This window comes from Anser brachyrhynchus (genome assembly GCF_964034855.1).
Source record: "Anser brachyrhynchus genome assembly, chromosome: 8".
In the NCBI taxonomy this organism is placed as follows: domain Eukaryota; kingdom Metazoa; phylum Chordata; class Aves; order Anseriformes; family Anatidae; genus Anser; species Anser brachyrhynchus.
This window is the reverse complement of record NC_137702.1, coordinates 8,571,726-8,595,572: the sequence shown is the minus strand read 5'-3', so window position 1 is coordinate 8,595,572 and position 23,847 is coordinate 8,571,726.

Here is a 23,847-nt window from a genome sequence, read left to right as displayed (position 1 = left end):
AAAAAAAGCTTTGTGGAAAACATCTTTTCATCTGACACCAGTTCAAATGTAATTTAATTTTAGTTTTGTGAAGACTGACCTCATCCCATGCTTGTCCAGTACTAGTTGCTGATTTAAAGCCCCATTATCCTGAACACATTAATGTGATATGCACTACAGACATCTCTTAGCTTAGAGCAGAAACCTCATTAATGGCAGGAAAAGCCTGTAGGCTTCCAGGGAGCCATTTTCACAAGAGATGTTTGCCTTAAACTTATTATCTGCTTAATGTCTTTTTTGTCTGTCTGTCTGTCTCCTCGGTTTGAAAGCATAGCCCTGAATGTAGGTCTTTATGTGGTCCTTTTGATGTGTGCTGCTGACCTGTGAGCCTCACCTCTTGCAAATGAAGGGGTCCCGGCACCTGTGTGCCTGGCAGAAGCACTAGACCTTGCAAAGGCAGCTGTTTTACCCAGGTGCTGGTTGCAGTGGTGTAACTTTGCAGGTAGCGGGGAGATGACTTGGCTGAAGGGGCCTACGGCCCTACTGAAAGGATAGGACCTAGCTTTATTTCTTGTACCCAACTGAGCCGAGTGCTTCAGAGGTGCTCCAGAGGAGATGTAGGCATGAGGGCAGTGGGAATGCAATTGGATGGCACTGGTTTGAAGGCAGCAGCTGTGCTTCTGGTGGGCTGGGTGGGAAGAAAAGGTTGTGCTGAGGATGGGCGAATCAGAAAAGCAAACCCACCTACATTCTCCATGCAACCATGCTTTAAGGGTCCGTAGATGAGCAAAAAGATGAAAACTCCTTTTTGAGGCTAAAACAGAAAGGTAGAAACAGGGAAGGAGGTGGAAGAAGGATTTATCTCCTTTGAGGGCTATCTTAGTGCAGTGGTCCCAACATGGAGACCCTGCAGGGAGTTCAGTGAGGACAAGTCCCACAAGCCATAAATTTAAGTTTTGCATGGCTGTAAAACATCTCTGGACAACATGCTACAGGAGGGAGTGTTGTTGGCATACTAATGCTTTCTGTCTGGGCACCTGAGCGTACATCATAAGAGGAGGATGTAGTGCCAGTTCCCTGCTGTTCTGAGAGCAGGATTACCGTGCTGCTTCCCATTGTCCTCAGCCAACCCTCTAAACAAAAAAAGGTTGAGCTATTGGAGGGGACAGGGAGGGACAGAATGAATGGAAAAGTCAAGGAAACCAAATGAGAAATAGCTTTGGAAAATCACCTAAGTTCCAGAGAAATCCCTGGCAGAAGGTTTGGAACTGTCTCTCTTGGAAGGGTCTGAACATCCCGAAGCTGGAGAGACTGAAAAAGGCATCCAGAATAACTAAGTGCAAAGTAAGGTGGCAGAAGTGAAGGATGTATCACTCTGTGATTACATAATTGAAGACCTTTCAAATTGCCGTGGCCTTAGTTGCACTTCCAGACCCAAAAGAACCAACATAAATTTGGAGTTTGTGTGATGGGGAGGGTCTCTGCCCTGTAGATCCATGATCTGGAAACTTATCTTTTGTATGAGGGCAAAATAAGGTGATGCCAAGAAAGCCTCCTCTAGCAGCAGGAGCAGGATCAAACACTGTCCTGGGAGAACCAAGGTTATGCAACAGGGACCTCTGAGAAGATCTTGAAATTGAATCCCAGGGACTTCTGCTCATCACCCTTAGACAAAATAGTTCTGTTGGATGGCTCCGCATTTAATTGCTGAGGAAACCTGATCAGAGCAGAAAGGAGGTTCCCAGCCTCTGGCTAAGCTGTTGGCTTTACTCAGTGGTTTCTATCAGCCCTGAGCTTCTCAAAAAGTTCCTTTCAGGTGCGTCTTTCCTGAAAGATTAAATGCCTCTGTGCAGATTACGGTGCTGGGGATTAATTACCCCCTGAAGCTGAACGGCTGCTCTCTTAAGCCACATGCACAGGATGTAAACCACGTATAAAATAGGAAGCAGAGAGGTTTTGCCACACAAAACAGTTGGAAAACATATTATTTAAGGATAATCTAATCTCTTAAAAAAAAAGGGGGGGGGGGGGGTAGAAGACAGAGCAAACTCTGTCCTAGGCATAGAGATATATTTGGTGCTAGAAAAGCACCCAAATTCCAGTTGCTGCAGGAATGTAAGGCTCAGTCCAACTCACTAAAGTTGATGAAAAGCTTGTGAAGGTTGCATCCTCCATGCTGCAAGAAGCTAGAAGACATTTGAAAGATGGGAGGCAAGGGGGAGTAAAGGTTGTTGAAAACAAGGGAGAAGCCTGAACTGAGAAACTCACAGAAGCAAGCAGATTTCAAACCCAGAGAGACTTGGAGGGGCTGGGATTGAGGATTCTAGTTTGGACAGTTACCAAGAGAGAGGAACTGCCTTGGTATTTTGATCATAATCTGGCTTCCGAGCCTGGTGTTCCTGCCCTCCCTTTCCCAAATGTATTTAGGTTTACTGAGAGCTACTTCCTAGATCCTATCTGTCTAACAAGCTACATCCATGTTTGGGTTGTGGTAAGTCTCTGTGCAGCTCTCTGTGTAATATTTCAGCCTTGGTAGGTGCTACAGATGCCCTGGATCATAGCGTGCATCGGGCTGACGGTGGTGTGGGGCTGCCCGAGCTCTCGTTTGCCCCATCAGTTGTGGAAACGGGCTTCAGAAAGGCTCTGCCCGTAGGACAGGGAGCCATGGGCCGCAAGATGGGAGCAGATGTGTTAGATGATATCTAGAGTTCACTCCCAGATTAAATAAACCATTGTGATAATATACCATGGCTTGTGGTTATGGCAGACAGCACACTTCTCACATGATAGTGAGTCATGCAGCGGGTTCGCTTTCTTCCCGTTCATTTACCTCTTGTTTATCACTGGCGGTGGGTAAATAGTGAAATGGGTTTCTCAGAGTGTGGTCTTTCCAAAGGCCACTGAAATACTTCCTCTGCCCTGAGCTGATCTGAAACAACTGTGGCTGGAAGGGGAGGAAATGTTTGGATTTTTGGATTTTTTGGATTTTTTTTTATTTGAAGATTTTTTTTTTTTTGGTGAAAAAGGCAGATTCAGTGACACCAAACTCTAAATTAATTTTATTTCTATTATAGAAGAGGAAAAAAAAAAAAAAAAGAGAATTCAGAACAGATCATTTTGATATTTTCCAAGTGAAATGCTCGGATTTTCCCATGTAAAGAGACTTTTCATGTCACTGAGCATGTTTTGTTTCTTGTTTGAATTCTTGAAATGGAAAAGAAAACGTTTCAGCCGATTCTTTTCCCCATTTCATCAGACACTTGTGAAAGAAATTTCGCATCAAGCCAAGACCTTACATTATGGTTTCATTTGGAAACGGCAGCAAATGGCCATACCCACCGATCCAGCAGGTGAGATCGGAGTGCGGATGCTCCATCTCCCTGGAGCTCCCACTGCTCACCCCGGGAGCCCCCAGCCCCCTGCGCAGCCCCCGGGCCGGGCAGCCCGAGCACCTGGCCACAGCACTAAAAATGAGCGTCTGGTGCCCTCTATGGGTCTCTGCAGAGCCGTGGGCCTGAGTCTGACCCCCCTGCTCCAGCTTCGTGCCTGGAAACCGGACTGCTGAGGATGCGAAGGGAGGAGAGCCTCCCTCTGAGGGAGAACAGCTCGGGGAACAACTCGCGGGTTCTTTTCGAAACAAAATTAGAAATGGAGCTTTGAAAATGCGTCCTTTGCACTAGAAATCAGGAGCAGGTTTTGTTTTTAAAGAGAGTAATTGAAATTAAACAAACACCCTTCGTTGCATCCTAATCAGGTCTCATATGGCATGGATGTGACAGATCATTCCCAGGGAAATGAGGCAGTGGGGTCTTGCTCAGGACCTTTCCCTTAAACTAGAGCTGTCCTGCAGTTGAAGGTACAAGCTCTCTATATTTGTGTACCTAAGCTAGCTTAATCTCACTGGTTGGGGCAGCAATGGTGACGAAGCTGACTACTTGAACAGCCTCTGCCCAGAGGCAGCTTTTCTGATTTAGCAACGGGAATCTGTGCCTACGCTGGCTGCAGTGTCACCAGCCCCCAAGAGACGCTTCCACCTGGCTGTTCAGGATCAGCCCTCATTTTCAGTAAAGCACTCAAGGCTGAGGGAGCTGAGAGGCAGGGCATGCTGAGGGACTCCTAGGGTGTTTTTGCAAACCAGTTTACAAATGTGCCAGAAATAACATGGAGCGCTGGCTGGGATGAGAGCAATTTTTGGTACTGAGACTTCCTGTGTAGTGCTGATAAAATAAACTCTACTTACCTTTCCCTGCTTCCCTACACTGATGTGGCTTGTTACAAAGTTCATCTCTCCCACCCCTTCTTTCTCATTTATTTCCTCCAGTGAATATGAAGTTGGCATGGGAAACTGGATTGACAGACTTGAAAACTGAAGGTCTCTATGCTCAGATCTGGCAAAGCCCAAATTGCGTGCAAGTCTAAAATCTTGTCCCTTCAGCCTTTGAGCAGTGCTCAGAAGAGTCTCCCACTGGGGACCCAAGACCTGTGCATCTCATGGCTTCCCAGACCTGCTGCTCTGTAGGGTGGCCAGGTTCTGTCGCGACACGGTTTGTGACAAGGTGATGAACAGGCTGCCAAGGGCCGAGCCTGGGGCAGGTTACGGGACCAGCGTCCCCAGAAGGCAGGGGTTCCCATGGTGGCTGCTGCTTCCTGAGTGAGCTGTAGCCCTGATCGCTGCACCCTGCTTCTCAGAGCAGGGCACCCCAAATCCCCAAACTCTTGACGGCATCCAAGCGGTGTCAGCATGTGGCGATCTCATTGCATTTCTGTGGCCACAGCCCATCTCTATGTTGCCAGCAGCAAATTCCCATCATCCTGTGCTTTGCCAGCACCGGTCCTGAATGGAAGAGATTGTATATTCACCTAGAATTGATTTTTTTTTCTTTGACAGAAAGCAAGAGAGGTGCATATAGAGTCGAACTTACAGGGCCTGATTGATTGGAAAAGAGAGGGAAGGAAAAAAAAAATCTTAGGTGCGGTTTGCCTTGTAAAGTATGTGTTTCCCTGCTGGTAAGGTATGTATATGAGTTCCCCTTCAATTCAAAGCCAGCTCTGTTCATCTCTTAAGCTCCTGTGTTGCCAGGATGGGCACTTTACGAGGGAGCAATCCATTCTGTGAGTGGGAGCGAGGAAGAGTGGGGCTGTAACGTGCAGCTGACCAGAGACATTTTCCTGCCGCAGGTTATTGGGTCAGATGGTGTGGCTTAACGCAAGTTTTCCTCAGCGATGCAGAGACCTTAATGCCAAAAATGGTCTGCAAATGATTTAATCAGATCTCTTGTCAGTGGCTGATGGATCCCATCTTGTGCTGACCTGAATCGTATGAGAATTCACCACTTCCCCCGGTAGTTTGTCCTAAAATTAATCATCCTCGCTGCTCAAAATGTGTCCTTTATTTCTCAGTTTCTCGCTCTGCCTTTCAGGCACAGACTGTAACTATGCCTTTCTCTGCTGGCTGAAAGAGTCCTTTCACCTGTGGTGTTTTCACTGGCTGCAGATATTTTTATTTCATCTAATCAACTTGTCTCTATCCTTTCTGATAACCAGCCAAGCTCTAAGTCTATTGTTAAGAATTATTTTCTATATTTCTTTACATGTGCTTTTTTCCCCAAAGCCTCTCCAAACTTTGGCATCTATTTTCATTATTCACACAAGAGCTGGTGTTACTGTACTAGGACTACAAAAAGAGAGAACCACTACTCTACATGGCTGTGCATTCCTCTGTTGATCTAGTCATGGAAAAGCCATGTCTTTAGTTCCTTTCATTTCATCTGTGTGTCCCCTCTGAAGTCTTCTCTCCAAGTTTTGCCTAAAATTTGCCTTTTATTGATATGTTTTAATGCCAGTTTGTATGTGGAATGCTGTACATTGTATGGTCAAATAAATACCCAGATTTCACACATAACATTTACCAACTAGCTATCCAGCTGATATATCTGCATATCAAACTCTATTTTCCAGAAAACTTTCTTGGCTGGCATTAGTTATATTTTCTGCTGTACATTTTTTATTTGCCTTTCAGCAGAATCGTCTATCAACTTTTCTATTCTCTTGCCCAGTCTGGCTCCAGGCTCACTGGATTAAAATTGGCAGAGTAGAACTGTATATTCTTTCAGAAACTCACCCTGTGTTGAACATGTGTAGGTTCTCTTGAATTTCTCAACTTTTCAGGACATGTGAATAATCTAATGACATATGGTTAAGTATTTAGGAGCTCATGCATCCATGTAGACCAGAGTTTCTAAGGTGAAACATCCTTCTCCATGTTACTATCTTCTTTTATAAGTATTCCATACCCAGAGCTAAACTACTTGCTGAATATTTCTTCTTTTCCAGTCGTCTCTTATCAGCAATTCTACACTCTCTGGTTAAGTAACAGGCAAGTGTAATAGTTAGAATTTCTGTTGTTACGTTCTTGCTTGAGCACTTGTCTTTGGCTTTCACTCTGCCAACAGTAATTTTCCTGGTATCTTTTGCTCCCTTTATCAGTTACCTGCAGCTCATAGCTTCTAACTGATGTTTAATGTTATCTATTCCTTCTTAAAAAAATGTTTTCATGTAGCTTTTTCTATTACGGTTGTCTTTGTGTTTGAGTTTGGCTTTTAGCCAAATCTGCCCGTTTCTTGACTGGGAAATTAGTGGCTTATTAAAATATAAATAAATAAAGAGGAGGAGGTGGTTAATGATGCAAAAGTTGGCTGAAATTGTGATCCCCTTTAAAAATAAATCTTATTCCAAGAAAAATATGTGAAGTCAGGTTAGAAAGATCAAGCCTCAATAACTGTTAAGGGAACATGCAAACATACAGAGATAAGAAGTTATTATGCATCCTAGGATATTTAGGGAATAGCTTAAAAGACTTAAGCTTTTGAAGGGACACGGTGAAACAGCAGAGTAGAGCAACACACTCCATCTTCAAACTCCAAATAAAATGTGTAAATGTTGCAATTGCTTTTCAAGTAATCCATTCGGGGGCTGCTATACCTGAAGTGGAGCGTCTTGTCTCCTTGGATTTTTACTTTTATTTTAATTATGAAAATAAGCAGTATGAGTTTATAAAAAGTCAATCTTGCCTAGCAAACTTGTATTTTTTTAAAAGCATTACTTGCTTTTTAGGGCAAATACAATCACAGTGTCTTGCAGCGAAACCTACTTAGCTAATCAATGCAAAGTTGGCCTGGAGAGGAATGGCATTGTTGGGCTTAAAATGCTGTCTAGGAGAGTAATGAAAACAGCCAGCTTTAAAATGAAGGTATATTTTTTGGTGTGTCACTGAAGAGACTAGCATAGATCTTCTTACCCTGCAGACCTGATTTTAAATGAAACAAAACCAAATTTTCAAGAACATTGTGTGTTACTGGTCATGAAATTTGCTGTTGTTCTTTAACTGGAAGACTGGACAAAAACTGATAAGGACAGAGATGGGTTACTGGAAAGAAAGATAACACAAGAGGGAGAGAGCAAGCAAGAACTCTGTGGAGAAAATAAATTCAAAGCCAATCTATTTACTAGGAAAAAGAAGTGTATGCAACAAGAGTGATGGAAAAATAGGGGTGTTTCTGGAGAGATCATTCTGGCACATAAAATGATTCAGTGGGGGTCAGGAGTAAATGTTAATGCTGAAGTTGCACGATAAGAATACTGAGTTACCAGGAAGAGTTAGTGGATCTGTATGTCTGCTCCCATAAGCCATGCCTTGCCAGGTGGCGGTGCTGGCCCCACCACTCAATCTGCAGGTCCCTGAAGAGGATGGTGATTTGTGCTCACTGACTGTCTGGACTGCAAGTGCTTCAGAGGGTGGAGGACATCAGCAAGGAAGAATCTCCTCTCTGCATGACATTTTGTAAGTATTGAGTGGCCTTCTGGGTGAGAAACAAGTCAAAGTTTCATAATCCACCAAAGCAGTGTATACTGCAGATTTCTGACTTCCTTACACCTGCTGTCCAGACTTTCTTATGCCTGCTTTCCCATGTCACTGTTCATACTGCACCGTATCTTCTTAGCCTGAGACAACTCGGGATGTCCTCTGTCCCAGCCAAGGTTGTCAGCATTGTGCCCCATGGCTTAAGCAGGGGCTGACAACATTTCTTCAGAGTCTTTCAGCTCTATGACTTGTCAGAGTGGGCCATCAGAAGTGGCTTTGAATTTGCTGTTAACTGACACGTGCCCCAGACTTTTTGAAGAGCGTAGGAGGATTTGGCAATACTGCAAGATCTCAGCTGTGGCGATCTCATCGTGCCCTGCTGTACCAGCCAAGACTTGGAGGCAGTGCGTGAAGAATTGACTAGAACACTTGCCATGACAGCTATAAATTGTCCCGTCTTTTCAGGCATACAAAAGAGTAATGACAACTGTGTTGTAGACATTTGCTTTTGTGCGAAGTCGGATGTCGCCTTCATTCCAGACACACTGCATTCATCTCCTCGGGGCTACCCTGGCTTGTGCTCCGCAGTCGTGCCTTTCCAAGACAGCACATTGCCAAGGTAGCAGAGCTTCTGTTCCGATGTCACTACTGCATTATCTACTGCCTTTATATGCTTGCCACCAAGGCGCTTCTTTTTACTGCTGGCAAGTAGGGAATTAGCAAAGGGTATGAGAACAGGGTGCATGCGTACTATAGCTCTCCCTAATGCTTTCTTGACCTCTAACTGCTGTCACCTTGAACTTGCTAAGGCAGGCACAAGCTGATGGTAACCTCAGTGGATTTTTCTTCCATAAGCTTGTTCACTTTCCCCTTGAGGCTGTGTAAATTCCTATTTTCCACAATGTCTTGTAGCCAGGGCTTTAGCAGTTCGTCTGTCTGGCATATGCAGAGACATCTGTCATTTTTATCTTTGCTCCTAATAATTTCATTTACTGTACTCTGGGGTTTGTACTGTTGTATTCCACTGAGTAACGACTCAGACTGATGCACCAGTGATGTGTAACTGCAGAATCCACTCTGGGGTATCAGAGTTTATCTCTCTGCTCACTTGATATAAAATATTGCTGACTTCACGTTTGCTCATTGAGATTTGCTGCCTATACTGGTTCTTCAAGAAGCTTGTGTAGCACTCTTCTACTGGCCCCGGTCATAAGGTAGACAGGCATCTAATTCTCAGGTCTGAGATGTTCCTCAGGTATTCACACTGCCCTCTTGGCTGATTCTTCCCACAATGTGCATACTGTCATTCTGCAAGGGAATAAAACTGAAGTGTTCCTCAGGACTGCTCTAGAACACTGGAAAAAACAACTGTGCAGGGCATTGTCTTTTTTTTTTCTTTTTTTTTTCTTTTTTTTTCCCAGCATCTTGAGAATACTTGGTAATTTCCTTTTAAATAAAAAAGAGCAAAATAATGGAAATTGTGCATACATAATTGTGCTAAATATTTCCTTGGTGGCAGCATTCATGGCATGAGATGGGAGTTATAAGTACTGCACTGTTTTCAGAAGAAAATTTTCACTCGCAGTTCACTGAATCAGTTTCTGGACTTATCTTTAAAGAAACCAGACAGCTCCAGATCTTTACCTTAGCTATGTGGATGCTTGTGGATCTTTGCCAGACTATAGCAGCTGGGGATCGAGGCCAACTCTTTTCATCTTTAGTTATTGCTTATTTATGTCCTTGAATAGGTCAATCTAGAAACAGACATTTGTGAAGAAGAAATATATATTAGTCCACTCAGTAGGCCTTCACAAAGTCGTTCGAAGAGATACAGTACAACATAAGCAGTATGAGGAATGATATTTATCTCTCACAATTCTCTCCAACGACAGTGAGGACATATATGTATGGGGGTGACAGAAACAGATCGTGGAAGTGTAGCTATACAATGCCTATTGAGCATCTAGCCGTGGACTGTAAGGCTCAGTCCAAGGTACATTAGCTATCTTCTTGACTTATACAATCACAGTGTCGCTGTACTGTTTGTGTGTGAACATCTCTTTCTGTATATTTTTTCTAGAAAGAAAAAGTTGATTTAATGAATGCCATCATCTTCTTCATAGGCAGAATCCTCATTGTTTTCTCAGATGTTGTCTTCAGTCCTGAAGCTTTTATTTGTTCACTTGGTTGGATTGCTGCTAGCAGTGCAACATTTGAAATTTGAGCTGTGCAATGATAAGCGTATGATGTCACTTTTCCCTGATTAAAGGAGTGTAATTCTCAAGATTCAATTTCTGGAGCGCATAATACACTTAAAATTTACTTCTAGGGTCAAAGTCTTAGCTGGTATAAATTGATGAGGCTATGTAATCTTAAATATATCATAGACAGCCAGGATATACCAGATAAGTATGGCGCTGTCAACTAAAATAACAGTATTTCTATGAGTTTTAGGTCTCCTTTTAATCCACAACACTAGTTCAACATTTTGCTATGATTTTTCAAAACCATATGGGTCTCATTTTCTTCTCACATATACTGCTTATGTACAGATACAACATTACTGAGTTCAATGGAGTTATGTTTTGATTTAAACAGGTGTCAGGTCTCAGTCTAGCACAGCACTTAAGCACATGCTTAACTTGAAAGCAGGAATGTGCTAATACAACTTCTGATTTTGACCTTGAAAATGCTCGCTATCTGCTTGCATGCTTGCTATCTTAAATATGGGACCCAGGAAAACAATTATTCTGTTTCAGCCACTCAAGAAATCAAATAATTGCTCTAAAATAGTTGCCACTGATCCATAAGGAAAACTTTTATACACTAAACAATAGTAATATATGGGGTTAACAGAAACTGTTTTATATCAGATTCTTTTTTTAATTCTCTTCAGGAAGGAGAAAATGTAATGAGCCTGACCAATTTTTTGAATGGCATGTTTTACCTTTTATGATCTTTTTGAAATGACATTTCAGTTTCATTTTTAATGAATCTTATCATTTTAAGAATCATGTTTCTTCCCCTCTCTGGCAAATCAATTTATTGTGTGCTACAGAAATTACAAATTGCCATACGAAGATTTTAATCTTAGCTCAGTAGTGGAATATGGCACAGCTAAAACAGAGTACTGTATACTTGAAAGTAATAGAGATCTCTTCTGAGCATCTCCAGAAAATTCAGCAATATCCAGCCAAAAGCTGCACTTTGTTGGGAATTTATAAGTTAGCAATGCAATTTTTTTTAGTTAACTCAAGTGCTTCCTAAGTACAGGCTATACTTCAAAAGTATTTGGTGATTCAATCTCTATAGACTGTTAAGCAACACCTCTTTGTCAATTTTGCTATGAATATACAATACAGTAATTACATTACTTAAATCCATAATGCCTCATTGAATTCCAATGTAAAATTCAGAACTGCTGTGAATTTTCTCAATGTATCAGACAGTTAAAAAAAACTTCACTCTCTCTTTTCTCTGGAAAATATGCTTAAGGAAAAATCCTAAAAATATTTTCAACGTGTCAATAATTTAAACAGGAATTATTTTTTTTATTATTTTGATTTATTTATTTATTTATTTATGAAGTTATTCTGTAGATAAAGATGAGATGATTTCATTAAGGTTGTCAGTTTTTGGGGTGGAAAAGGTTGGGTTCAAGCTAGTAACACCATCCTGAAGTTCTACAAAGCTCTACATACAGGTCAGCTTTTTATGTTGTCTCTCTTCATCGGGAAACCGTTTTGAGCAAGAATAAGGATTCATTTTGCTCTTACTCTATTTATCTTTTCTCTGTGATGGCAGTATACTACAATATTTGGGGATCCTTCCTTCAAATCACTAGTTAATGGGTGCTGGTAGATCTGGTTTGTATGTGCAAATCCTGTTTGTGCAGAAACACAAGGAGTGCTACATATGAAAATAGGTAAAGGACTACCAAAGTATCTCTGCAAATCCTTGTTTTATTCAGTTGGTCTGGTGCCAGCTATTGTACTGTACTGAGCAATATTTCATGCAATTCTGGTTGTCCAACAAAACAGCTTAGGCTGAGCCCACAAAGCTGGACAACATAAAAGGCCTGTTCAAAATTTTGATAAAAGTGTTAGAAGCATGTTCAGTCCCCTTGTTCATCATCAGAAACTTCATAACATTGATCTACCAGTTTGTAGTCCTGACCATAAATCTATAGAGAAAGCAAAATGAAAGCTCCTACCCTGGAAGAAGCTGAGTGCTCTCAAATCATGACCATCACCAAGGTTTCACCTTGAATTCTGTGGGCAAGGAAGCTCCTTATGTCCTGCATTATTTTGGTGTGGGATGAAATATAAAGAAGGAGAACAACTCACGTGACTCAAACACATCACCAAATTTAAGGAGATTGTTTATATAGGTGCTATCTTTAGTCACTGAAGAGAGAGGAGTTAAAGTCAGAAGTAATTTACATATTTAACATTGCTTAGCAGAGCTGTCTCCTAGGAGAAAAAGAAGGGAGAGCATACAGCTGTTACATTAGAGGCTCTGATGGGAATATCCTCTGTAGTTAAAAAGGCTCCCCAGAATGATTAATGTAAAGCCTTTCTGCTTTACTGTAGCAGGTATGTTTCTGAGCTTCTAGAAGACAATTCTGGGGGTTGGAGAATGGGTGCCAGACAACCATTGCCATGCTGCAGAAACTGGGCCTGATGTGTTCCTGCCTGTCCTTGAAGCAGGTTGTCCTGGTGCAGCACTAACCCCTGTGCTCCACGGGCTGGAGAGTACTCCCAGGTTGGCAGTCGATGGATGGGCAGAGAAGCAGCTGCAAGCATCGTTATGTCATGACACTGACATCTCAGCTCCTGTGAACATAGCTGTGCCCATCTGGCCTCAGAAGTCCTCCTCAATTAAGTGTGGCAATTCAGATCACAGGAAACAGGAAAGGAGCAGATATTGTGGTTGTATAGTTCATGTCCCTGCTTCCATCTTTTATGGCCCAAATGAAACAGCACAAAGAACATTTTCAGCGGTGGCTTGATGCTGTTAGCACCTTTGGGACCTCCTGGTTGATTTCTGCAGCCCCTGACTTGCTGGCAAGCCCGTGGTGTCTGCACTTTGCCTTTGGCCTCCCCCTGCGAAAGGCAAGCAGGCAGCTCCATGTGCCAGGCATTAACCTGGGAACCTGACCGGAGGAAAACATGTCCCATTTGTGCAGTTCAGTATAACAGGAAAACATCTGTCCGTCATGTCACGCAAGATAAGGTGATTTGTGAGTCCGCTTACCTCAGGTGGGTTCAATTTTTGATCTTGGAAGGAACCCAAGCCAGGGAAGGCTGTCTGCATGCTATGCTGTCCAGCCTGCAGAACATGCAGGGAACAACTGGCTGCTGGAGAGATCTTGTATCCTGGATGCTTTCTGGAGGCACTCAGAGACTCCCAGCCCTTCCCCACCCTCTTCTCATCACTAACAATAACCAGACACCCCTGTCTCCTGCAGCATCTAAGGGAAGAGACCTCAGTTAGACTGAATGCTTCCCATAATTTAGCTGATATGGAAGTTTCTATTGTTTCAACCTCACTGTGATTCATTTGTGAAATATTTTTTCTCTTCATGGTTTGGTGGTTGGTTATTTTGTTTGTTTGGTTGTTGCTTTTTTTTTTAACTTCTACAAAACCTTTCGTTAATTCTGGAATAATACTCTGCTTTGAGGGAAGCTATACGGAAAAAGCAAGTCAGAGTGAAAGCAGTTCCAGCCTCACACACGGCAACCAGACACGGCTGAAGTGCTGCCATATACTGCTGATGGCCAGAAGACCTTGCAGGTGAAATTTTCAAGTGCACTTGCTCCCTGCTTTGGCCTGACTTAGCTTCCATGGAAGCCAGTGATAGTTTTATCACTGACTTCACGCCAGCAGAGTTAGGCTGCTAAGTAGAATAATGTGGGCTTATAATCCCAAAACATTAGTATCTGGACTGTGGATGACATTGAAGCACTTGCATTTTTTTAAGTGCTGAGCCAGGGCTTCTTGAAGAGTAACAGAAGGACAAGGGAGGAAAGGGACTTGTGGTGTTGCTGGAGGCAGCCAAACATCTCCCATGGAGGATGCACGTTAGGTCTGAGATATGCTGGGGCTCACTCTGAAGGGCTACAGGGAGTGGGAGAAGCAGAAACAAATGTGGCTGAGCCTGTAGATAAAATCTGAATTCCTCTACCCAGGGGTTCCTAAAACGGAAACCTGTAATTCTTGGCATCTCAAGTCATCTAGAGGTAGCTTTTCTTCAACTGCTTGGTGGACAGCTTTGCCGTGGTGAAAGGAGATAAGTGAAAAAGAAGTACAGAATGTGACGTATCATTTAGGAAATTGTAAAGTTCAAGATGCTTATGCAACATCCTGAACTGCAATTTAGGCAGTCAAGGAGGAAATATGATGTTGGAGGATAATGACCCAGAGAGTGTACCTATTGAAGACGTCTCTAAATACAAACAAAAAATGGTAGTTTATAAATTTTGACTGGTGCTCGTAGTGCAACCTTCCCCGGGAACAGCCAGGTAGTAAAAAGGTACAGAATACACTTTCAGAGGAACAAACTCCTCTAATTTAATTAATCTTCTTCACTAACAATAGATGTTCAAGCCCTCATCCCATGTTATACACGGGGGTACTCAGGATGTCCTTGGTAGTTCACAAATAACACCAAAACAAAGGGAGGTGATGGTAAAGCAAGAAGGCACGACTGAGGGAGAAAGGGAGGTACAACATGGAAATGAAGCAGAAATACAGAAATACTACATCTTTGCCAAGAAGGATGAAAAACAGGAAGTCTGGGAAAATCACACCTGTAGCATGATCTTTCAGGCCAAAGAAAGAGTAAGAACAACCTCTCTTCATTGTCCACCCACATATCTGGAATCGTTTGCAGAAGGAGTAGCAGAAGCTGTGGGCACCGAGAACTTGGACCGGTATGTTCTTTCTCTGGGGTCAAGGAATATTTGTCTAGCCTAAGAGGGGGAGACTTTAGTGTAAACCATCTCTTTAGAGAAGGAACCATCTGTACCATCCCTTCGGGAAGTACCTAGCACAACAGGATCCCAGTGGTTTGCTGTCACGGCAGTGAGTCAGTGATGTTAACAGTTGCATTCAGGGCATGGAGGTAACACCCAGCTGTATTTGCAATTGTAATCATCATTGTTCCTTTGCAAATCTGTGTTGACAGTTTTTAATGAGAGTGGATTTTTCTGGTAAATCCCAATCATGTTGTTAATTAATTAGACTTCAGTGTCTGCTCCAATGCCAGAGCATTGGACCACGGCTGTCATGCTTCCTTGATATTAGCGAGAAAAAGATCTGGTTTTGTCTCACTCTCTGTAGATGACAGGATTTCCCAGAAAGAACTTAGATTTGCTGACTTGAAAGGAGAAAAACAAACATGAAAAACCTAACATCTTCAGCTCCTGACAGCTACCTTCCCTATGGTGCTCCTTTCTGAGAGCTGCAGCTCAAAAACCATCCCTGCAGAAGCAATAGAGAGATACCCAGTGATAAAGACTGAACTGCCTTTGCAGCCTCCAGGTTGGGGGCTGCCCTGGGGCTCTCTTGCACAGTTTTCACCTGTCAAAGCTAAGCTCAGTCCCCTACCAGCACTAGAAATTGATGTCTCAACGTCACACTCCATAGCATGGGCCAGGCTTGAACTCTGGAGGCTCATGCATGTGATGTGGGGGAAGACCATTTAGGTCAGTGGGTTTCAGCCTGTGAAACTTCTAAGAATGGGGCAAAATCAAGTTATACTGTGTGATACAGGATCCCACATGAATTTTCTGAATGTTATTCATCCTCACTGGAAACTTGTTCAGGGTCCTCAGATGGGAAAAGGCTGAAAACTCCTGTCCTAATATAAAGGAAACAATTCATATCTCCGTTCCTGTTTCTACCAAGTCCAAATAGCACTTTTTCTACAGCAATAATAATTAAAGTTACATTTAATCATGGTAATGTTTTAGTCTAATTAATGAGTCAAAATCTAGGACTATTTTAAATTTGCATTGTTAATTAAAGTAAAATACTGTGGTACTACTAAGGCATTTTTACCAAAGAGATTTGTATTCTTCCTTTTTATTAAACAGATGAAAAGGAAAGCTCCATTTACAGCTTAAAGAATAGAAAAGTAGAAAAAAGAAGTGTTAGCAAAAAGACAATTGAGAATTTATTTCAAATGCAGGTTCAGCTATCATCCTTCCATCAAAGGATCTCAAAATGCCTTTAAACTGCTGGCAACTACCCCAGGACTTACCTTTGCTGTAGGCATTATTAAGCCCTTGAGAAGCTAAGGTGTAGGCAGGGGGTGACTTTTCATTCAAGGTTATTCCGTGAGTAAGGAGCAGGGATAGGCAGTCTATACTATGCATGCCACGTGCTTTGGAGAAGCATTTGGCTGCCTTGTGGGTGGAGAGAGAGTAAGGACAACTGTGAACACCATCACCAGAAAGGATCTCAGCACCATGGGACCCCAGGCGGCACAAAACAAATTCCTAGTCCAGCACAAAAATGAGAAATACGGAATCACAAAGTTGTTTTACATTAACACCATATTGCTCCCTCCCATGTGTTTCCTTGTATCATTCCTTCTGATTTGTCTCAGTTTATATATCATTATTTGTTTTGTTTGTTTGCTTGTTTGTTTTTAATGGGCATTTGTTCTCTTGTATCTCTCTCCCAAACACAACTGAGCAGTGCAATGATAGCTGTGCAGTGATGCTGTGAATTAGAGTGGGGAAACACTATTGCCACATTAATATAAAAAAAGGGCAAGTTCAGGTGGACATCTTAAAAAATGGACTTTGATTTCCGATCTGTAACATCAGTCCCATTGATGTCTCTGAAACTGGGCAACCTGGAAATCAGGTACCTCAGCTTCCAGTGGCTTGGAAATTTACTTGGCATTTACTTTTTATGTGAAAGCATGAGAAAATGTTCATTTCTGTCCAGATCTCCTGTAAAAATCTCAGAGGTAAAAGAAGCAGTGCCAATGCTGAAACATCTTCAAAGCTGAAATGTGTGTTTGATGTTTTAAAAAAAATAAAAAATCACCAAGCCCTAAAATCAGCCACTGGTTTTCAATAAAAACACTTACTAAAATATTTTATTTTTTTTGCAAGTATTTAAAGAAAATGAACAGTTTTTTAATGAAAAATGACAGCAAGTTCTAGGCAAAATTAGAAGCCACTTCTAATAGCCGGGGTGGGGGGAAGAGAGTTATTGCAAGGTCAGTGGAAGATCATGGGGCCACTGCTGGAAGAGATTTTGGCTATCAAGGGGCCAAGCATACAATGCCTTCATCAGAAGAGGATCATTAGTCATATTGGAAGATGAAGGGTGAATATCCTATTCCAATAACATAACCTCCTCCCACCCACCCCACCCCACCCCCGAATTAATTGCTTTGCCTACAGTTAACATTTTTAGTGCAGAAAGTAATTGTAAATGTATCAAATCTTTGTTATATATATATATATATTTGTTTTTTTAATGAAAAAAATCTTCTTTGGTAGATTGGATGGTTAGGAACTTCTCAGAAAAAAACTGGTTTTAAAAAGGGCTTCACATTTTAGGTTAGAGATGTAACCTGCATTAAAAACAAACAAACAAACAATCAACAACAGCAACAACAACAACAACAAAAAAAACATGTAGAAAACTATTGCTTTATGACCCCCTCCTATAACTGAATTGCCCACATAACACCTCCTTTTGTGAGTCACGTGAATGATTCAGCACTTGGGAGCAGCAGCACAAATCCAGTGGTGTAATGTTTCCTGTTCACCTGCAGATCAGAGAACATCGTGTATTTATTTCCAGAGGTATCAACCTGCTGAAGAATGACTTTTCCTCGGTACATGCTGACACTGCTGAAAGTGAAGGCTGAGACCTGCCCACAGCATGTGGAGGGTGAAGTGAGTTGTCCCAGAGTAATTCTGATCTTCGGCTGCCTTCAGGGGGTGTTGTGAAAGGGAATTATTCTCACTTCTCCTCCAAATGGTCTCCCCACCCATGCTTCTAACTGACAGCTCAACTTGAAAGAGTTCACCCGCAGGAAACTATTAGAGTGATGATCATTCTTGTGGTTTATGCATCGATACAAAAATTCTTGGTTTCAAAAAGAAAAAGAAATGCTGTGGTAATTTTCTTAATAACTTTTTCCTCCTCTTAAATAAACTTGGGATGGATCCCAATGAAGGTGGTTGCCTGTGTTGGATAATTAAAGGATAAATCTTTTCCAGCATAACAGATTTGTGAACATTGTGTAAATATGCATTTAGGCAGTTGAAGCATTGTGCCTCACAGCAGAGTCAAATACATGGACAGCTGCTTTAGGATAAGGCCCATCTCAGCCAAAACATGTGCTAGAATTCAATGCAGAAAGCTTTCTGCCCTGGCTTTACCAATGTCAAATACAGCTGTGGCATTTTGTTGAAATCTCCCTGGAACCAAAGTTATCTCACCTCATCAGAAGGCCGTGCATGGTTTCTGCTTTCCCAAGCTCTTTCCAGGGGAATAGGAAAACAGCAAGGTCGAGCTGAACAATTGGGAACTTTTCCCGAGAGGAGAGGAGACGGAAAAATGTTTGAGAATGAGTTTGATTGTGTTTGAAGTGTGGCGGTGGCACAAAGCCAAATCAGGATGCTCTGCGAGAGTGAAAAGATGGTCCTTTCACCAAGCAAAGCTGATTCCAAAGTCGACTTCTTTGGTTTCAGGAATGAGGTGGGCAGCTCAATTCCCTGAAGACTCCCACCTACCTCTGAGCTGCGGCCAGCTCAGAGAGAGTGAATGTCTTTTCTTATCAGTCAGTGCCTCACTCAGGCTCCTACTTACCTCTCAGTCTCCCCAGGGCTGTTTTTGTCTTTTCTTTTTCTTAGGGAGTGAATTGACCCTGGGACTGGACCAGAATGGTTCCAATGACAGCTGAGAGGGCATTTAACAGTAATAGACTGGCAGGTACAACAATCAGAGGCACAATGAAAGTCACCGACTTGACCCACAAGTTTTCAGAAGCTTCCCATGGCCTCGTTTCCCCCTTGTTTTTCCTGTTGGTTGTCTTTTTTCTTTATTCCATCTATCACCTGCAAAATTGGTCTCTGCCCATTTATGTCTCAATTGTTCCCTAACGATTTGGGAGTGGCTTGGAGGCACTACTCAGGAGGAATGGTGTTAAACTGGAAGAAATGTGCTGCTCACAGGCTCTGAATATGGCCCACATGATGTCTGTTTAATACTGATCTTGTTTTCCTTCTGCCCCCTTGTTGTATCATTCCTACAGATGCTGGTGCAGAGCTGGCACCAAGATGCCATTGACATAAATGATCCACTACTGATACGAAATAGCGGGGCTGATACTAAAGTTGTGAGTTAGGGACTGCCAAAGAGATCTGGCTGACATGGGAATTGGAGAAGATGGTTTCTATGAAAATATAATCTGGCAGAAGCTTGTTATTCCTCAAGAGGCTGATCAAAACATCATTTGGACATTAAATAATAAAAGGCAGGAGCACATCTGTCCTGCTACCAGTCCTATTCCCTTGCACATTATCTGACTGTTCCAAGGACTTCCTAGGAAACAGTGCAGTGAATTGCCTTTCTAGTAATATGTGACCTTGTGTTTTATTTAAGGATAAAGTGCGCCGAATGTCCCTGTGAAGCCTTTTTGTGTTGGTGTGCTCTTTTCAGTCTCGAGCTTCCTCCTTTGATTAAGGAAAGAAAATGGTTAAGATGTGCCAGGGACAGGACTGACACTGGGGAAAGCCAGTTTAACCATGTGGAGGAAGAGATAGGAAAGCACACTTTTTATCACAAAAGTGCTCAAAAGAGTCCCCAAGATTCAAGGGCTCACCCAGTATAGAGTCTTAAAAGACTACAGACTTAAAAATCAGACAGAACCCTGTGGCAAGGTCTTCTAAATGTCATCCTGTGGATGGCCAGCATTCAGGCAGATACCATGAAACAACATGAAAAGAAAGAAGCACTATTGAGTATGGAGCTATTGTTGTGCTTAACTAATTAATATTTAGCAATCCACAGCTCACTTCAATCTTAGATATCTTTTGCAATGTTAGGAATCATTTACTGCTCCTGATGTCTTTTTTAATTTTAGACGGGGAAATTGAATTCTTTAAAAATATGTGCAAATTCAGAGTCTGGCCTCTAAGTTACATCCTAATTTCACTGAGCTAGGTTATAACCCCCCTAATATATAACTTGCTATTAATTTACTGATAAAAACAACAACAACAAAAAACTTTCTCTTCTGTTTGTTTGTTTGTTCTGTTTTTCAACCTAAAATGCTACCTAGGAAAGTGTTGCCAGGTGAATGACGGATGTGTGTCTTGCACTGACAATTTCAGGAATGTTCCAAATTCTGTCTTCTGTATTTTCAGTAGGTTAGTCAAAAGATGACTTGAAGAGGTGAAGTCTTAGATAAAGAGAACATAAATCAGATTAAGGAAGTATGTGCAGGAGTCTTTCCTTAACTATTCTGATTCTCTAATATGTTTAACTCCAGGAAGTGACTTGATGGGTAAACCTTAGATCATTCTCAGAACAACTAATGTTGCCTGAATCTGTTGTTGAAAAGGGGAATTATCCACTGTAAAACTTTATCCTCATCATCTGACTTGTATTTTACAAAGTAATTCATCTTTTTCTACCTCCAACAAAGGTGTTAGTTGCTGTGTAGTTTCAGGTTCTGGATAGAGATGACTCATAAAATAGCAATAACCTCTTTTTTTTTTTTTTTTTAAGTTTTCTTTAGTAAGGGGATTTTCTTGACAGGCAACTCACCAATTAAAACTATGCTCCACCAGAATGTGGTAGGGCTCTGCCATCTTTATCTTTTAAGATTGTTTCCTAAGGAAGTGAGAAACATGCCATTGCATGCCTCATATGTCTGTTTCTCTCTGTCCACCCCCCATCCCAACAGCGTTAAAATTTGCTGATTTATTTTAACCACAAGTATAACAGAGGAGTGCAGATTCCAAAAATATCAAACTGCTGAAAATGTCATGGAACTCAGAGGCTGGGTAATGTGAGACAATTTACAATACAAGCTTACTCTTAGACAGCAAAACAATTACCCATAGACACTTATCTGTGGTAAGCCAGGCTTCATTAGTTCTGGTACTCCTAGAAATACATGTTTATTTCCTTGATTCTGAAGAACATTTATGTTCAGAGTTCACATTTTGGTATCCTGCATGTGTTTAAAAGCGAACTCAAACTGTTGACACTTCAGTGCACAGCCAGAGGCCAGAAGTGCTTAAACCTCCTCCCGACAGCAATCTACCCAAATTCCTCTGTCTCATTTATAGTGGAGGGTGTTACTACTACATTTTTGACTACAGCACTGTGCAGGTTATCATGCAGCTTTTGTCATTCACAGTCTTAGACTAGTTCTGAAAGAGCCATTCTACCCTATCATCCTCTCCTTCAGATAACTAACTTGCCCCAAGGCTTCAATGCCTTCTCTGAAAGGGCAGCGGAATCATGCACATTGTATTTGGCTATTTGGCTTATCCGTGTGCTAGGAAGGCTTCAGAAACAGACTTATGATACTCATATGATTTCCAGGTTTTGAAAGGAAGTTCTTTCAATCATGTTTCAAAAGCCAGGTTCCTTTTGAATACTTCACTCAAGATCAGAAACATTCTGGGCATTTCCTATCATGTAGAGTACTGAAATGACGCAAGTTCTGTCTGTTAATTCAAAGACATTTAGAGAAGGGATTTTGTCCAGGCAATTATTATGATGGAATGGAGCAGACAAATCATGTTAGACCCTATCTAACATTATGCTGATTCAGGCATTGTCTGTCTCGCAGCTGGTGTAATGCCAGGTGAAACATCCTATTGCATGTCCGTGCAACAATGAGCTTGTATCTGTTCACTGTCAGAAGCGATGCTTCCAGGAAATCTCGCAGCGGGTACCAAGACTGCTGGAATTACCATCTTACTAACTTTCCTTTAGTCAGCTACATCTTTGCTTCTAAAGGCCTCCACTCCAGGGAGAAGCTCCTGGCTCTACCTAGAGAAATGTAGTTTGCATCCACGAAGTTCAAAGCTAGCCTTTTCCAAAGTGAGTGGGCTTTGTCCGATGCTTCACAATATTCTCTTGATCCCTTCTCAGCCACATGTAACATCCCTATGGCTTTGAAATTTGAGAAGAATTTATTTGTATGCTTACTTCAGGTAGTTCTGCACGGAAATATCTTGAGACTGTGCCATAGCCTCTAACAGGGGCTGGGATTTCCCACTAGGGATATGTATGACATCATGGGACTTGAAATGAGGGCTATGTTTCATGGTGATAGTGTTCAGAGAGCCAGACAGCACGCTCCTACATCTTAACACTAGGAGTTGCTGGGACAAACTGCTTCCAGAGGATGCACTGAGATTTCTCTGAAGGAATTAGCTAGTCCACTCCCAAAAGGATCATGGGGAAAGCACCATGGACAAGTGAAGAAGCAGGATCTGACAATTAACCAGGGAGCTCAGCTGTTTGACGGTGTAGATGTTCTTACTGCAGCTATTTTCAAGCCAAATTGCTTCTCTGTTGTCAAGCAGCGGGAGTGGACTCCGGGCTTGCTGCTCCTGTTCACATTGGAAGGAATTTTAAATGACCTCCTGCAAGATTATTTGGTTAATTCTCTGTAAGGACAGCTGGGTGATGTAAGTCCTTTCATCAAGAAGCAATGTATGGTGCCCCTGTTCTAGTGAGCCAGGCACTATTATCCCTATGGTAATAGTCTGCAGTGATACTATGAATGTTTTCCAAGAAACTGTAGAAAATAGTAGGAAATACAGGATTTCCTGCAAGAATTCAGGGGGTGTACAGCTGGGACTTTTAGTGAGGTCTGGGAAAAATATTCCTTGGTACCTGGACCCAAGGAGAGACTGATCCTGGGCAGACAAATTGTGTTTCGTTTGAATGTATAATGGACCAAATGACTATTATAAAGTTACAGCTAGAAACTGGTGGATTTGGGGCACAGGGATACTCAGAACCAGCGTGACACAGCGGCAGATGCAAGGCTTCATGCTAAACAGTTCAGACCTGCTACCTCAGTCCAAGTTAAGTAATATCATAACATAAGGCATGCCCCCGTCTTTTATTTGGAGGGTGGGGGTGAAAAAGCATACCCTGCTGCTCTCAAACAGCAGCATGAATGCCATGAAGCCTTACTGAACCCTGATGCTATACATTAAAGCCAGCATAAACCTTGCAGAAGAATTCGAGCCTCATGGGAAATATTATATACAAGGATGTTTGAGAACTAGGGCTGAAGGGTTTAGTTTGATGTCTTAATTGGGACCTGATGCACAGCTGCCACTGCATTTCTTTGCTCCCTAATCTTCATTTCTTTTGCTTGGCAGACACCCTGCAGACAAGCAAGCCTTCAAAAGCCAAAGAAATGTGTTCTAGGTGAGGGTCTAACAGGTTATATACCAGAGACCTCTGCAGGATGTGCACAGTTAAACAGACTTTCCCACTGAGCTATTAGCAGTGTAAAGCCAGGCAGAGTTTTCTTTGGATGAGGCATGCCTTTCTGTTCCTCTCCTGATCTGCAGGGACAGGCCAAGAGCACTTGGGTATATTTTTTTGAGTTCACAGTCCTGTGACCTGCAGGGGATTTATAACTGCTGCAGAGAAGCAGGTGCCAGAATGACCATGGTAGAATGGGAAATTGCATTCCTCTGAGAGGAGTTCAGCTCCAGGAGATGGTCAGAGCTAGTCCAGGACTTTAAAGTCAACTTGCATGCAAACTGCTTCTTTCTCTTTTCTTTTCTTTCTTTTCTTTTCTTTTCTTTTCTTTTCTTTTCTTTTCTTTTCTTTTCTTTTCTTTTCTTTTCTTTTCTTTTCTTTTCTTTTCTTTTCTTTTCTTTTCTTTCCTTTCCTTTCCTTTCCTTTCCTTTCCTTTCTTTCCTTTTCCTTTCCTTTCCTTTCCTTTCCTTTCCCTTTCCTTTCCTTTCCTTTCCTTTCCTTTC